The sequence below is a fragment of the Mus caroli genome, chromosome 1 (assembly GCF_900094665.2).
Source record: "Mus caroli chromosome 1, CAROLI_EIJ_v1.1, whole genome shotgun sequence".
In the NCBI taxonomy this organism is placed as follows: domain Eukaryota; kingdom Metazoa; phylum Chordata; class Mammalia; order Rodentia; family Muridae; genus Mus; species Mus caroli.
In genome coordinates, this window is record NC_034570.1 from 181,253,471 (window position 1) to 181,258,022 (window position 4,552).

The 4,552-nt window shown below is 47.5% G+C and overlaps 1 long non-coding RNA gene across 1 annotated transcript in view; it reads left to right on the plus strand.

Annotated features, from left to right (window-relative positions):
- Positions 1–4,194, plus strand: part of LOC110300772 — a 10,688-nt gene extending 6,494 nt beyond the window's left edge. Inside the window, exon 2 of the long non-coding RNA XR_002378624.2 lies at positions 4,000–4,194. This is a non-coding gene — a long non-coding RNA (uncharacterized LOC110300772). The remainder of the gene's footprint in view (positions 1–3,999) is intronic.
- Positions 4,195–4,552: the final 358 nt, after the last annotated feature.

The following is a 4,552-nucleotide window of genomic DNA, read 5'->3' on the forward strand; positions in this document are numbered from 1 at the left end:
TCTTCAGTGCAGACTGTATCTTCAGTGCAGATTCTGTATCTTCAGTGCAGACTCTGTATCTATCTTCAATGTAGACTGTATCTTCAGTGCAGACTGTATCTTCAGTGCAGACTGTATCTTCAGTGCAGATGCAGTATCTTTAGTACAGTGTATTTAGAGTTTGATAAACCCTCACCCATGCTCATCCCACCCGCTTGTTGCCCTGTACCGACATACAGAGTAGTCACCATTTGCTGGAGGGGACCTAATCTGTTTCTAATGCCTGCTGTCTAACTACCTTGACCTGAAGTGCTCATCTTGCTCTCTGGCCTTCACATAGTGCCTGCCACCCAGTAGACGCTTTGTAGTTAGAACTTAACACTCTGAAAGGCCAGACTCACACTCTGCCTTTCCAAATATCTACTACTTTGAAATCAAGTTGTCCATAAAACTTTTGTCTCACTAGATTAAAAGATATATATTTTCATATTTTCTAGGGTTTAAAATTTTTGCTGAAGTCATTTAAGCTGCCTCCCTCCTCACATTAGCCTTTGGTGGCTTAAGAGGTGTTGTTGACTAATTAATTAATTTGTCATTAATTAGTTATTGACACCAAAATAATTAAGATGTCAATATTAATTGGCTTTCAAATTTCTTAGTTTACAGAAAAACAAAAATAAAAACAAAAACCTAAAGACTTACTCCATTTGTACCCTCTCAGAGGCCTGAGTCTTTATAAGATGAGCCTGGTACACTTGGGAGATGCAGGGATGTGATGGCCTGTGGATTCAAGGGCTCTGGCATCGTACCGTGGCTTCTCTCCTCACTGTCCATTCTTCTGCTTGGTCTCCTCACATGGCAGGCTCCATTTCCCTCTTGCATATGTTCAGAGGCAACCCCATGCTTGAACATTGAGGTCCTCTCGGGTCCTCAGGGGAACGAACCTTCTGGGCTGACTCTGCTATTGGATGTGTGGTAGTGTTAGTAGCTTGAGAGAATCACCAGGGAGTAATGGGCCTCTGGGCATGCCCATGGAGATGGGCCCCTAGGGGTGCCCATGGAGGATTATCTTTAGTTTATTGATGTGGGAAGCCGGTTCCCTGGGCAGAGGATGCTGGGATGTCTAAAATGGAGAAGGCCAGCTGAGCACAATGGTGCATCCTTAGGTTCCTGACTGTGGCTGTGCTGTGAGTGGCCCTTCACGCTCCTGCTGCTTTGAGATCCCTGCCAAGATGTACAGAACATCTAAACTATGGAGCCAAAATACACTGTTCTTTTAGTGGCTTTTGCAGGGTACCTTCTCATAGCAACAGGAAAGCTAAGCAAACTAAGACACAGGGACACTCATCAAGAGTCCTGTGGTTTGCCGGGTGTGGTGGCGCATGCCTTTAATCCCAGCACTCTGGAGGCAGAGGCAGGCGGATTTCTGAGTTCGAGGCCAGCCTGGTCTACAAAGCGAGTTCCAGGACAGCCAGGGCTACACAGAGAAACCCTGTCTCAAAAAAAAAAAAAAAAAAAAAAAAAAGAGTCCTGTGGTTCTACCCCCTGCAACTTGGTCTCCCTAAGGGGAAATATCTGCATTGAAATATCTTTCAACAGGACATTGGAGAGCCACACGCCCCCATCCTCCTCGTTCCCTAACCCTGATCCCCGCCCCCATGCCCATACCCATACCATCAAGGCTTCAGGAATTCTAAAATGCAGGTTTACAAAAGGAGGAAGCTACCCAACGGGCCCTCCTTGGTCGCCTGCTGCTTTAGAGTCAGCTATCTGAAGCATCTATCTGCCTGGAGGCCTTTGGTTAGGAAAGCCGTTTGCCAAGCAGGTTCCCTGGCACCCAGGTAGAATGGAACATTCAAAATGGCCCTGGGGTTGGAGCCACCAGCAAAGCAGATGGTGACTTCAAATGTCAGCTCTCTCTTCATGTCTAGTCCCAAGACCATTCTTTCACAAACTATCCCTTAAGACCTTGGCAGGAGGCCGAAGACTTTTGTTCCCAGTGGGAAAGAGGCTCGGTCCACATCATTCTGACATACATAAAGGCTCCCAAAGCCTTCGCAGTCACATACTTTAATCCTTGCTGAGGGTCAGTTAGCTGGGAATCTAAATCCATGCATCATCACAGAATCAGGAAATGAGCAAATGGCAGGACATAAAAGCAAGGTCAGGCATTTGTTACAGGAGAGATGGGAGGGAGGCCAATGTGCTAAAACCACTGTTAGGAGCGCCCAAACCCACCTCAGGATGGTCAAACAGCTAACAGCATTTGGAGGTTTCAGCAGCAAGCTCAGGTCGGTGGTGTCTGGGTCTGGTGGCAGGCAGGAGGTGAAATGTCTTGTCTTGGAAGAGGAATACTGAGTTATTCTAGGCTGGGGCTTGGTCCAAGCAGAGCACCACCATAAAGCACATTGGGAACCCGGAATTGGGACCTGAAGTCCAACCATACTGAAGAACTGGAAATCAGCCTCAGCTACAGAGTTAAGGTCTCTCTTCTTCCCGTTTGGATCTGGAGTTTACCCTAGACGTGGGCAGATCTCATTGCAGGTTCCGAATGAATTCAGGGAACTCAAGGACTTACTAGCTCTCTCCACCCAGTGTGCCTGCTCAGGGGTGGTACTCACTAAACACTGAATAAGTTCAGAGCAAGCTGCTGGACAGACAGACGGACTCCCCTAGAAGACTGTTCAATCCTGGGCACACGGGCACTACCCTGGTCAGCTCTCGAGTTTATGCTCCCCAAGGAGTTGTGTGTGTGTGTGTGTGTGTGTGTGTGTGTGTGTGTGTGTTGCACTGACCTCTGTGATCAGAAAGGCCCCTTTCTTTGCAGTTGCCATCTTGAAGTTTCTAATCATCTTAATCTTGGGATTTTAATTTTGCGCTGAGCTCCATTCATTAGATAGCTCGGCCTTGCCTGTGCTTCTGCACTGCCCATAACATTTGTTTCAGCTTCCCCTAGCTCTCCCTCTCTTGCCCACAGGAATCCACCTTTTATAATCTTGGTAAATTCTTGACATTCTTGGGAGTTAAGAGAGTGTATGGGTCAACTCTCGCTCTTAAGGGTTCTAATCTATTTCTCCTGGGGCTGAGTAGGAATCCTTTTTCAGAAGTTCTGAGGGCTTGGACACTCGCACCGCCCCCCAGCACTCTCCGAATGTTGATTTCACACCTAATCTTCAGCTCCTGGCATTTAAGGATGAGATACGGAGTTGTGAAGGCTGAAGCAGGTTGTCAGCAAAGAGAGCCTGGCTTAAAAAGAGCATCCGGAAGCTGGAAAGGCAGCTCAGTGGTTAAGAGTATCCACTGCTCTTGCAGAGCCCCCAGGTTCAGTTTCCAGCACCCCCATGGTGGTTCACACACATCTAGAACTTCAGTTCCAAGATCCAACACCCTCTTGTAACCTCCTCAGGCACCAGGCATACCTGGTACAAATACACACAGCAGGCAAAATACTCATACACATAAAATAATCTAAAATAAGTTGTTTTTTTTTTAAAAAGAGTTTCCACAGTTAACATAAAACAAGGCTCAAGAGGCACATCAGCAGGGTGGTGGCTCACATCTGTAACCTCAGCTCTGGGAGGCTACAGGAGGATTGCTATGAGTTCAAGGAAAGATAACAAATGTGACAGAGGCAGAACTTCTGCCAGGCACCTTTCTGCTCTTGTGGGGACAAGCCAGCCTCCTTGAGAATAAGAGGCTCCGGTTGTGTGAGACCCCAGATATAAAGGAAGCCATCTTACTTCACCTGGTTCCACTTAGCCAAACCAGTCCGGGCCAGAACCATCCACCTAACCCACGGAGTTATAAACGTTAGGAAACTTTATTGTTATGGACTGAATGGCTGTGTCCACCCTCCCCTTCCTCTGATCTCTGTGTTGAAATCCCTCCTCCCAGAGTGGAATTAGGAAGAAAGATCTTTGGAACTTAATTGGATGGAATAAAGTGATGGGAGCAGAGTCTCCCGGAATGGGATGGGTGTCCTTATAAAACAGGCCCAAGCAAGTCACTCTTCCCTTCCAGCAGGTAAAGACACGACGTCCATGAAGCAGACGTCCATGAAGCAGAGACTGCACGCCAGACACTAAAGCTGGCAGCATGAGGACCCAAGACCATTCCACTTCTAGAAATACCCGGACAGTGGCATAGTAACCAGAGCTCAGTTAATTAGCTGTTTTATTTTTAATTTTCAAATATTTATTTTGGGTCTGATTTTTATGTTTGCGTATTTGTGTCTGTGTGTGCTTGGGCATGCATGGAGCCAGGAGGAAGTGTTGGATGTGCTGGGTCTAGAGTTCCACCATGGTCTTCCTGGCATGGGTGACGGGGACAGAAGTGTCTGAAAGAACAGCGAGTGCTCTCAATGGGGGAGCCGTCTCCCCAGCCATGGTTAGCAATTTAAATGAACAACCTTTGGGATGAACAGTGAGTTGAGGTACCACCCTGGCATGAAGGGTCTCCTATGACCTGCCTCCCACGCACAAATGGGTAGGGCCCATGGCAGTCAGTATGAGTTCCTGGTTATAAGCCAGCTGGAGGGGCACTGAGGAGACATGTTAGTGCTGCACTTCAAAGT